This window comes from Sciurus vulgaris (assembly GCF_902686455.1).
Source record: "Sciurus vulgaris genome assembly, chromosome: 6".
In the NCBI taxonomy this organism is placed as follows: domain Eukaryota; kingdom Metazoa; phylum Chordata; class Mammalia; order Rodentia; family Sciuridae; genus Sciurus; species Sciurus vulgaris.
The window spans coordinates 47093598-47106950 of record NC_136466.1 but is presented as its reverse complement, the minus strand read 5'-3'; the positions used below and the strand labels follow the sequence as shown (position 1 = coordinate 47106950).

Below are 13353 nucleotides of genomic sequence, written 5' to 3'. Positions count from 1 at the left end.
ACTCCAGTTTCAAGCAGAGGATATCTGTTTCTCAGTGAGGCAGTTTTTGCTGCTTATCGATCCCCTGGTGTTTACCCCATTTGTCTGCTGTGATCACCTATAGTCTGCCAGCATATCGATGCCTTTTTTGAGTGCAGATTGCTCACTGTCAGGCACCTATCATCAGCCATTTGCCTGCCTCTCGCCTGTCCATCGCCTGCCTTATACCTATCTATCACCCAACGCATGAGGTTCACCTCCCGATCTCCCGACAACAGTCAGCAAACTGATCGCCGTCCGCCAGTGGAGCACCAGCTGCCTGTTGCTTCCTGGAAGTTCACTGTTACAGTACCTTCAGGTTTGATTACACGTGGCTGCCGCCATTTTGAGACAACAGCCAGGCCCTGCAGGACCCCTGGCCGGACTGACTGAGCCTCCTCTCCAGGATACCTCAGCCCAACCGATCACTCCCTGCCTCTGGGGCCCTCACATCCACTGACTACTCCCTGCTGCCAGGACCCCCAGACCAACTGACTGCGCCCTATCACCGGGACCCCAGACCGACTGATTGCACCCGGCCTCCAGGATCCCACAACCACACCAAACACACTGGACCTCCACAACCCCTGCGGGACCAACTGCCTCCTGTCTCCAGGACCTCCAGCTGAACATGTCCACACCTGAGCTGCAGCTCCCCATTTGCCAACACATTTCAAAGCCAGAACAGCCATCTTGGATAATCTTGGAAGACGGAGCTCAGATCTTTGGGTGGGGCAAATCCCATCATGCGAAGCCTGCTGGAGGCTTGAAGCTCATTGTCAGGTACCTCTCATGCATCAGGCTACTGAACACTGGGAGATTTCATTAGTATATGACTGTTATACAGTAGATTTTCTTTTTTCTCCTTTTTAAAAAATTTAAGTTTTTATTTCTTTACTTTTCTTGCTCTCTTTTCCTTTTGTTTACCTGTTCCCTCAGAATCTCTTTCTCCATTTTTGCATGCTAACGTCCGATTTCTTTTGATTATACTCTCACCCTTTCTATTTTCTAGAACTTCTGTATATACATTTCTTATCCCATTAACAGCCACATTCAACATCCCTCTGCATCCTCTTTGTCTTCCATTAGAAACTGCAGACCTTATTGCATACCTGTTTGTTTTACCAAAGATAATATTTGAACTTATTTTGTTTACTATGACAATTTTGTTATTGTCCCCATAGGGGCTATTTGGTCTAGGATTGCATAGTGTCTGATTTGGGCACTGCTAATATTGATCTTCCTTTAAAGAAAGGGTTTTGGAAACCTATAGGGCCACTATAAGCCATGATAAACAAAAGTTTAAAGAATTTACAAATAGAAAGCCTGCACTACAGAATGTTCTCAACAAAATATTCCATGAAGAGGAAATGAAAAACAACAATGGAAGTCAACAAAGGGAGGAACTACCTTAGAGAAAAAGCACTCAAAGGAGAAACCAAGCCAACTTAAAAACGAAAAATAAGCCAAATGACTGGGAATACAAATCATTTCTCAATAATAACCCTGAATGTTAATGGCCTAAACTCATCAATCAAAAGACATAGACTGGCAGAATGGATTAAAAAGAAAGACCCAACAATATGCTGCCTGCAAGAGACTCATCTCATAGAAAAAGACATCCACAGACTAAAGGTGAAAGGATGGGAAAAAACCTACCACGCACATGGACTCAGTAAAAAAGTGAGGGTTTCCATCCTTATATCAGATAAAGTGGACTTCAAGCCAAAGTTAGTCAGAAGGGATAAAAAAGGACATTTCATACTGCTTAAGGGAAACATAAATCAGGAAGACATAACGATAGTAAATATTTATACCCCAAACAATGGTGCATCCCTGTACATCAAACAAATCCTTCTCAATTTCAGGAATCACATAGACCAAAACACAATAATTGTGGGTGACTTTAACACACCGCTGTCACCACTAGATAGATCTTCCAAACAAAATACAACCAAAGAAACCATAGAACTCAATAACACAATCAATAACCTAGACTTAATAGACATATATAGAATATTCCATCCATCAACAAGCAGATTCACTTTCTTCTCAGCAGCACATGGAACCTTCTCAAAAATAGACCATATATTATGCCACAAAGCAGCCCTTAGGAAATGCAAAAAAATAGAGATACTGCCTTGTGTTCTATCAGACCATAATGGACTGAGAGTGGAAATCAAGGACAAAATAAAAAAGAGAAATTACTCCAACACCTGGAGACTAAATAATATGCTATTAAATGAAACATGGATAACAAAAAAAACCTCAGGGAGGAGATTAAAAAATTCTTAGAGGTCAATGAGAACAATGACACAACATATCAAAATCTCTGGGACATTATGAAAGTGGTATTAAGAGGAAAATTCATTGCATGGAGCACATTCCAGAAAAGAATGAAAAGTCAACAATTAAATGACCTAAAATTACAGCTCAAAGCCCTAGAAAAAGAAGAACATAATAACAGCAAAAGTAGTAGAAGACAGGAAATAATTAAATTCAGAGCTAAAATCAATGAAATTGAAACAAAAGAAAGTATTCAAAAAATTGACAAAACAAAAAGTTGGTTCTTTGAGAAAGTAAACAAAATAGACTAACCCATAGCCACACTAACAAAGAAAAGGAGAGAGAAGACTCAAATTACTAAAATACATGATGCAAAAGAAAATATCACGATAGACACCACTGAGATACAGAACATAATGAGAAGCTACTTTGAAAATCTGTATTCTAACAAAATAGAAACTACCAGACATTGACAAATTTCTAGAGACATATGCTCCTCCCAAACTGAACCAGGAGGACATACACAATTTAAACAGATCAATATCAAGCAATGAAATAGAAGAAGCCATTAAAAATCTATCATCCAAGAAAAGCCCAGGACCAGATGGATTCTCAGCTGAGTTATACAAGACCTTCAAAGAACTAATTCCAATACTTCTCAAAGTATTCCAGGAAATAGAAAAGGAGGGTACCCTACTGAACTCATTCTATGAAGCTAATATCACCCTCATACTCAAACCAGGAAAAGACACATCAAGGAAAGAAAATTTTAGACCAATATCCTTGATGAATATAGATGCAAAGATCCTTAACAAAATATTGGCAAACCGTATCCAAAAACATATTAAGAAAATTATGCACCACAATCAAGTGTGGTTCATTCCTGGAATGCAAGGATGGTTCAACATTTGTAAATCAATAAACGTAATCCATCATGTCAATAGATTTAAGGATAAGAATCATAAGGTTATTTCAATTGACGCAGAAAAAGCATTCGACAAAATACAACACCCCTTCATTCTCAAAACTATACAAAAAATAGGTATAGTAGGAACATACCTGAACATTGGAAAGGCTATTTATGCTAAGCCCATGGCCAACATCATTCTTAATGAAGAAAACTGAAACCATTCCCTTTAAAAATGAGAACAAGACAGGGATGCCCTTTTCACCACTTCTATTCAACATTGTCCTCGGAACTCTAGCCAGAGCAATTAGGCAGACTAAATAAATTAAAGGGATATGAATAGGAAAAGAGGAACTTAAGCTGTCACTATTTGCGGGTCACATGATTCTATATTTAGAGGATCCAAAAACTTCCTCCAGAAAACTTCTAGACCTCATCAATGAATTCAGCAAAATAGCAAGCTATAAAATCAACACGCATAAATGTAAAGCATTTTTATACACAAGCGACAAAACAGCTGAAGGGGACATGAGGAAAACAACCCCATTTGCAATAGCCTCAAAAAAAATAAAATACTTGGGTATCACTCTAACCAAAGAGGTAAAAGATCTCTACAATGAAAAGTACAAAACATTGAAGAAAGAAATTAAGGAAGACCTTAGAAGATGGAAAGATCTCCCATATTCTTAGATAGGCAGAATTAATATTGTTAAATGGCCATACTACCAAAAGTGCTATACAGATTCAATGCAATTCCAATTAAAATCCCAATGACGTACCTAACAGAAATAGAGCAAGCAATCATGAAATTCATCTGGAAGAATAAGAAACCCAGAATAGCTAAAGCAATCCTTAGCAGGAAGAATGAAACAGGGGGTATTGCATTACTAGAACTTCAACTCTACTACAAAGCAATAGTAACAAAAATAGCATGGTATTGGCACCAAAATAGACAGGTAGATCAGTGGTACAGAATAGAGGACACAGACACAAACCCAAATAAATACTATTTTCTCATAGTAGACAAAGGTGCCAAAAATATGCAATGGGGAAAAGATAACCTCTTCAACAAATGGTGCTGGGAAAACTAGAAATCCATATGCAACAGAATGAAACTAAACCCCTATCTCTCACCCTGCACAAAAATCAACTCACAATGGATCAAGGACCTTGAAATCAGACCAGAGACCCTGCATCTTATAGAAGAAAAAGTAGGTCCAAATCTTCACCTTGTTGGCTTAGGATCAGACTTCCTTAACAGGACTCCCATAGCACAAGAAATAAAAGCAAGAATCAATAACTGGGATAGATTCAATCTAAATAGCTTTCTCTCAGCAAAGGAAACTATGAGCAATGTGAAGAGAGAGCCTACAGAGTGGGAGAATATCTTTGCCACTCATACTTCAGATAGAGCACTAATTTCCAGAATCTATAAAGAACTCAAAAAACTCTACACCAAGAATACAAATAACCCAATCAACAAACGGGCTAAGGATATGAACAGACACTTCACAGAAGAAGATGTACAAGCAATCAACAGATATATGAAAAAAATGTTCACCATCTTTAGTAATAAGAGAAATGCAAATCAAAACTACACTAAGATTCCATCTCACCCCAATTAGAATGGCGATTATCAAGAATACAAGCAACAATAGGTGTTGGAGAGGATGTGGGGAAAAAGGTACACTCACACATTGCTGGTGGGGCTGCAAAGTAGTGCAGCCACTCTGGAAAGCAGTGTGGAGATTCCTTAGAAAACTTGGAATGGACCTACCATTTGACCCAGCTATCCCACTTCTTTGCCTATATCCAAAGGACTTAAAATCAGCCTACTACAGAGATACAGCCACATCAATTGTTCATAGCTGCTCAATTCATAATAGTCAGACTGTGGAACCAACCTAGATGCCCTTCAATTGATGAATGGATAAAGAAACTGTGGTATATATATATATATACACAATGGAATATTACTCAGCCATAAAGAATGATAAAATTATGGCATTTGCAGGCAAATGGATGAAATTGGAGAATATCATGTTGAAATAAGCCAATCTCAAAAATCCGAAAGATGAATCATCTCACTAATAAGCGAATGATGACACATAATGGGGGATGGGAGGAGGGCAAGAATGGAGGAAGGAGGGACTGTATAGATGGAAAAGAGAGGTGGGAGGGGTGGGGGGATGGGAAAAAATAACGGAATGAATCAAACATCATTACTCTATGTAAATGTATGAATATGCAAATGGTATGCTGTTACTCCATGTACAAACAGAAACAACATGTATCCCATTTGTTTACAATAAAAATAAATTTAAAAAATCTAAAAAAAATAAGCTCTAAACAATATGTTAATACTAACAATCACTACTCAAGGTAAGAAAATATAAAATAGAGATCCATAATGGAATACCTGTGTCAAAATCTATTTATACTCCATTTATGTATAACTTATCAAAATGCATAAATGTATTCTACTGTCATGTACAACTCATTAGGACAAATAAAAAAAGTTTTAGGGCTGAGGAGATAGCTTAGCTGTTAGAGTGCTTGCCTCCCAAGCACAAAGCCCTGAGTTTGATTCCCAGTACTGCAAAAAAAAAAAAAAAAAAAAAAAGTTTTAAAATGTCTATGATTCTTTTGTAAAACAATTGCCTAAAAATCTCAGGTTTATAATTTATCAAGCAAAGCATTTTAGAAGGAATAGATGTTAAACCATTAAGCCTATAATTTGGGATAAAGGACATAAAAAGTAAGCTTAACTACATTCTGGGTTTACCAACAGGGATATGAACACTCAACCAAAAGGTTGCCTGGGATTCACAAATTCCAGAGCATTAGCAAATCTTAGCCAAACTCACACCTCCCACATAGATTTATTTTCCCAATATTTTATTTGGTTTTGTTTCTTAATTTAATTCTCAAATAACCTCTGGGACTATCTCATGGTTATGATTTAAACTCTGATAGGGCAGAAACCTGAATTCCTTTTATTTTAGCAGCCATATAAAAAAGATCTGGCAATGCTATTAGTAACAGGTAGTGTTTCTGAGAAAAGTGTCTCTGGATGAACCACACGGATGCAATGAATCATCCTGTGTAACAACTGCGTGAATTTAACGCTTTACCTGGTGACATCAATTATTGACTCAAATAATTTTTGAGCTTTTACTAAATGTCACAAACTCTGACAGGTGTTTAGAAGGCAAAAGTGAATTAATTCAAGTGTCTACTTTCAAAAGTTCATAACCTGTGATTCAGTGAACTATATTGATAACATAGTGACATAGAAAAACAGGTATTGTGAGAATACAGACCCAACAATGGTACAATCTCAGGCTCAAAGAAAGAAGGAAATGTTATAAAATGGCTGTAGAAGAGATAATGTCTCTATGAAGTGTCTAATGGGAAGAATAAGAATCAAAAACATATGGGTAGAGAAAGGCAACACAAGCAATCCCAGAACGTGGAACTAAATTATAAGACTTGAGCTGGACAGCCATGAAGGAACCAGATCATGATGTATTTTATCATACGGAGCATGTGCTGCTTTAAAGTTCGACCACGAAATTCCCAATGGAGCAGAGAAACATCACAAAAACAACATATTGGAAGCCAAATCTTATTTGAATTAGGCAAGTCTGACTTACATGAATATTCTTTCATTTAGGAATTTTGGTGAGAGAGAGAAAGATCATTAAACCCGTAGGTTTTATTGCTACAAAGTGCAATTATACCAGAAAAACACTAATCCATAGAGGGATATGACAGAATCATAAAGTATAAGGATTATTCTTTGTTATTTTTCATTCCTTGTCCTTCCTCTCAAGATAAGTGAACATGTAGCTAAACTAAATGGTTAATGAGAAGCCTTTCTCCTAAGGTTTCTCAGATGGAAGGAGAAAGATCAGCAGTTGGTCATTTGAGTAATTTTGTGGAATGATGGGATCACACCGAGGGAAAAAGAATTATTTTCATAGATGCTGGAAGAATATTGGTACTTTGAAATGTTCTAGCAACACTTTCAGGATTGCATGACCTTCTGGACTCTTCCATTCCTGTTTCTGTTTTCAAGAATATACTGTGTTATTACTCTACTCATTTTTCCCTTTTCCATTATTTCCCTTCACATTAGAACTGAAAGTATCTTAAAGTGAAGAATATCTCTGGGTAGAACCATCGTTTTTAAAAGAAATTAGGTGGAGACAACCCACAATTAGAGAAGCAGTCGGCATACATTAAAGGGCAATCCTCTAGATTTATCTTTCACTCATGAATGACCTTATCATCGAAAGAAATTAGCATAATTTATATCAATAATCTGTTTCTGTGATGTGTGAAGAAAATAATACCCCACAATAAATTAAAGATGCCTTTATGACTTCATTTTATCAGCTTCTTTACCTTTATTTATATTTGTATTTAGAACTGCAAAGTCACATTAATAGAGTTATAAAAATGGTCCATGAGCTAAAACTCTGGTCAGCTTACAAATAACCCAATGGGTGCTCTCATATCTGAGTGAGTAGCATAGCAAGGCCTCACTGTGCTTGACTTGTTAATCACAGCACTGGCCTGACTGTTGAGAGGCTGCCTCTAAACCTCTACAGTCCCGAGCTAGAGGTCACCTAAGCAGAGTTACAATCTTTTGTGTAAATTGGTCAATCACTCTGCCAAACAGATTCATTTCAGTTGCCTTTTAAAGTGACCTTTTGACTTATAATCATCCACATTCTCTTCATGCTTTATTTCATTTTATTTTACTAGAGAGCATTTTAGAATGTTTGTCATGAAAGGAGCTACATAAATATTAATGTATTGATAGTGTTATGGTTTTTCAAACCCATATTTCATTTCATGGATTTTAAGAGCTACAAAATTTACTGACTATACAGAAAATATAGGTATAATGGACTTACTAAAATGCCCCCATTGCAATAAAATATATGAATTATTAATCCCAAGAAAGTCAGTATGATCCTGTTTAAATGCCGAACTTTCTGAACCAATCTTGGAATATTTTTTTACTAACAGAGATGAAATTTGGGGTGACACATAAATATAATATACTCTCTTATTTTTGAAATTTAAAGTTAATTTGGAGATAAATATTATAAAGTAAAGAACATAAATTAGGATGCATACAGGGTAAAAAGGACACTCTAACTTAAAGATTCAGAGTCAGTGCTCTGAACCATATGGTGCCATGAGTTCAAGTATCAACAGGGACAATTGCCTTATACTGTGAGGTATCTCCAAGTTAAATGTTTTTGATAAAAATTACAAAATCTCATTTAAGAAGCTTCCACATAGCAAAAATGGAATGAAAATAGCTCAGCCTGTGATAACTTTTACCTGATGTAGGAAAAGGGACAATTTAAAGAAAGGAAGATTCTTTCTGTATAGTACAAATGCTATGTTTAAGCATAGAGCTGTCTATATTTAACTGCATAAAGCTGTGTAAGAGTGATAATTTACTCAGTGGTTTATCATCATGTAGCCTGTGAAGGCCAAAATCTATAGAGAAGAAAGTGAACGAACTGGCTATTCCTCTCAAGTGTTTGACAATTTGTTCAACAGGTTCTGCATTATGCTAAGTTCTATAAGGGACAGAGAATGAGGTTATAGGGCTTCTAAATTTAGTGACATTAAAATATTCTTCAGAAACACAAAGCAAAAGTGAAAAAGAGAAGCAAGTTATTCTGCCAGAAGAGCATATAAAAGCATTGGCAAAAGTGAGTCATGAAGGCTACTTAGCATGGGGATGTATTGACTTTGGTTTTGATGAAAATGATCTTTGTGAATTAATGAAGAAGAAATAGGAGGATATATTCAGCAGTAAAATGAACTGGTCAGTCCCTTTTGAATGAAGGATTACACAAAGCTTCATTTTCATCTCACATGATGGAACACGCATTTGTCATGGAGTAGTAATATGCCAATATGTCAGTAGAAGTTCCCTCCCCACCACCTCCATATCATGATTTTTTTTATAAAACTAATTATAAGCTATGACCTGTGCTAATAAAATAGTATACATTATAGTACACACTAAGGGCTGCATCAATTCTTTAAAATAAGTTCTTTTATCCTTCCTTTAGCAAGTAAAGTAAGTTTTATAAATTTGTAAATTTAATTTGTGTCATCAACAGCACAGGGTGGAGGTGAAGAGACTTTCATCTAAATTTTCCAAAAGCTTCTCTCAAAGTGCATGTCATTGGCACAATCACTTAAATTTTCCAGATTTCTGCTCTGAAAATTGAAGGCATCTAACCTGGAAACCCAAAGGTTTCCATAACTGATGTTTAGAAATCATTTAAGTTCCATTGTCTACCTTCCCATTTGCTTTTTTCAAACTCTCTCTGTTACCCTCCACCCCACCCCCATAAAAAGGAGTAGGCAGGCCATCGGCTTTTCTCTTGTAACAAATCCTTACATATGGAGGGCAAAGTCAATTGAATGTCAACATTATCATGGTTTTTACAAAACATAACTTAATAAATAAAAAAGGAAAAGCTAAAATATAATATGCAAAGATGTCTTAGAACATAATTTGCCTGTTAATTAAAAAGAAAATAACCAAAAGACCCTGGTACAGGAAAAACAAATTTTATAAAAAATGATCAGCCAAAACATATTCTTCCTGAATTTCAAAGAAAAAAAATTTTTTAAGGCAGAAAATATCAGAAATTTGAAAAGAGTGAAATGGCAAGAGGAAGAGGGAGGCTGGTCCCATACAGTAGTCCCAATATTAAGGACATTCTGAAGGGAAAATATGGTGCTAATCCAAAACTACTTTACAGGGTTTGACATTCAAACGTAAAGAAAATATTCTAAATAATAAAGAAAGCAATTGGAAGTTATGATTTTTTTCCACAGTTAACATGATTACAAATTGAGTAACTAGGGATAGATGGAAAAGATAAGGGTTTGAAGGAAAAGAAGAGGGGGAGGTGCAGGAAGAAGCAGAGGTAAAGAAGGAGGGGGGAGATAGTTTAGTCGAACCCAGGGGAAAACACATGAAGGTTATGGAATAAAATTTGAATAGATAAATGGGTGAAAACTTTCATATATATATGTGTGTATATGTATATATATATATATGTATGTGTGTGTATATATATATATAAAACACTGTATATAGACACTTGAAGGCCAAAGAATAATCACTTAAAATTTAAAAGTAAAAGGGGCATGGAGTATCCTGAAATATCCTAACAATATAAAAAGGCTCAAATTGGTTTAAATATGTAATTTCCCTTATATAAAAAAAATAAAATGAAACAAAACAATCAAGAAAGATTTAAAATGAAGAAATAAATTTGGATCAATATTATTAGGAAGAAAGTTGTAGCAATATCATTGTTTTCAAAGTTTAGTATATATCACCAAAGATGTTAATGAAGCAAGGAGAACATACTAGGAAATTATAAGTTTCATAAATCTTCATACAGCAAATAAAAAAGCATTGCATTACATAAATAATGGAATACAGCAAATACACAGAAAAATCAATAGAAACATTAATTTATATTAATAGCTCATGAAAAACCTAGTAAACAAAATTTTAAAATGTAGCTTTTCTAAGTATATTTATATTTATTTTATGTTATATTTCTATTTTATTTATTAAAATATTTATATTCAAATCATATTCTATACCTCCCAAAGAAAAGATATACATTCTTTTCTAGTATCAAAACTTCTTTTTTTTTTTTTTTTGGCTGTACACGGAACTTATGTTTATTTCAAACGAGAGAGAGAGAGAGAGAGAGAGAGAGAAAGAAAGAAAAATGGTCAGAAAAGCATAACATATAAGGTGAAGAATTTAAAAACATCTTACATTCTGCCCTAATGGCAGCATAATTAATAGCAACAAACGCCCACCCGTCTTGCTGCCTGCCGCAACCATAGGGTATTTTTGTAGACCTGAGGAGTAAACTTTGTGAAATATGAAGTATGAAGGAAGAAAGCTTGGGGGGTCTTCACTGCAGACTTTGGACTCCCAGTGTTTTGGACAGGCATCCCCTGCATCGTTTGCCGGGACAGGTAACTTCTAACTCAGGGGTCCTCTGTAGTTGGACTGGGAGAAAACTTCTCTTCTTCTGAATGAGTGGGTATTTTCAGGCCTCCGTACTTTTTTCCAATACAGCCAACAAGTTGCACATAATCCACACTGCATACTAGTTGGGCCCCAAGAAAACCATTGGTGAGACTGTGTAGCATAGCAGCTCTGACAGGCTCGCCCTAAGAGGGGGTTCTGGGGCTGGAACGTGGTCCCCACAGCTCCATTGACAGCACCAAGCGCCATTGCTGGTAGATATTTGGTTGGGATTTGGTTTGTAAATTGGGATATATACTTGTTTCAGTTTACTCTCAGCTTCTGCTGCTTTTAGATGTTTCTGCTGCACGTATCTGTCAGCAGTTTTCCATATGTAATAATATTCAATGATGCTAGTCAATGACTTCCAAGGGAGAAAGTCTTGGAGTATATCATTGAAGTCCTTGCCATATTTTTCTAGTACCTCTTCAAATAAGCCAGCTTCAGAGGCAGACCATTCATTCTTCCATTTCATCTCTGCATAAAACAGGTCCTCCAAGTGGTACTAAGACACTAATTGCACAGCTCAAATCATAGCTGTGTCTATACAATGTATCCATAGCATGAAAAAATGTGATGTCTTGGGAAGCTACAGCTGCACTCATGTGCAAGCTAGGCTGCCTCACAGAACTGCTGCAGTCCAGGGCTCTAGCGAATGTCCCAACAGCCCGAGCTACAACTAAAAACTGATCAATCTGTCGAACTGTAAGTGGGCTATTTGGATCCCAAACTTTAATTTCCAATTTTGACTGTTCTCCTACATCTGATTCTCCTTCCAAGAGCATTTCTGGAATGTCTGCTTGGTATCCAGGACCCACTCTGATTTCACCTTTGTCAGCTAATACTGTTTTCAATGAGGGGTCATAGACCAAGGAGTAGAAAAAGGTATCCTCTTTCTCAAGATATGATAATACTGATTCTGTCTCATTCAGAAGGGCAACACTGCATTTTCCCCTGATATGCATTGCAGGTAGAGATTCATACTGGCGTGACAAAAAGAGTTCCCTATGTTTATCAGTCAAGTCAACCTCAACTGTTGTTTCAGATACTTCAATTTCTTTAGCATGCTTGTCCGCAAGCATTATGAGAGTGTTGGATATATCTCCTTGTCTATAAAAGCACACTACCTTTGCTTCCACGTCCCACTTGTAGTCCTGTTAAGTTCTTCTATTCTTCTGATTAGGTATGGGTTGCTGGAAGAATTCTCAAAGTAGACATAATCAGGAAAGAGGGAGGAGAGCGTCATGAGCAGGGAGAAATTGTTTGACCTTAATTTTCTCTTCTGCAGAAGGCTGGGAAGGCAGGCAGCAGAGGCAAAGTCCAGCTGTGCTCAACTCCTCACCTCTGCCTGAGGCTCCCTGGGTTCCCCTATGCCCCACTCTTGGGGGTCTGAACAAGAAATGCAGGGGGGCATTGGGAAGGTGCAGGGGCCCTGACCCTGCAAGCAGGCCTGTCCAGCTGTGCCCTGGCAGGGCCCCCATGGCGCCCACCCCAACTTCCACTGAAGGAGGTAGTGGTAGAGGGAGTGTCCCGTGCTCCCCGGCCCCCAGTGCCTAGAAGCCACCTGAGGGAAGGGCCACCCTGGTAGGGGGCTCAACGCGCCCTGCTCCCATGGGGTTTCATGGAGGTGGGGGATGTTCAATTCATGCCTCCTGGCGGACGCCTGGCCCTTAGGGCCGGGGCAGCACTGGGGAAGCCAGTGGGCCCCAGCCCCGTGCGGACCCCACGGCGGGAGGGGAGGTGGGGGCAGGAAGCCCCAACCCCTGAGCGCCCCGGCGCCCCCGCCCTTGCGCCGCGCTCTGTGTTTCTTGATATGATTTGATCATATATTCTCAAAGTCTGCAGTCAGTGTTTATACATCATATCAATGTAAAAATTCCTATATTTAATAACAAAAGTGAAAATAAAAGAAATCTGTCAAAATACTTTTCAAACAGTTCCTACGTTAAAGAGTAAACCAAACTCCAATTTGCAAAATTATAAGAAATTAATGGGGAATGTCAAAATATACATGATATGACTAAAGCTATGCCCC

The 13353-nt window shown here is 37.4% G+C and overlaps 1 pseudogene across 1 annotated transcript; it reads right to left on the bottom strand.

Moving 5' to 3' along the window:
• Window positions 1-10977: 10977 nt before the first annotated feature.
• Window positions 10978-12564, bottom strand: LOC306663423 (metastasis-associated protein MTA3-like; annotated as a pseudogene). Its single transcript has one exon. The product of its transcript is annotated as a metastasis-associated protein MTA3-like (transcript).
• Window positions 12565-13353: the final 789 nt, after the last annotated feature.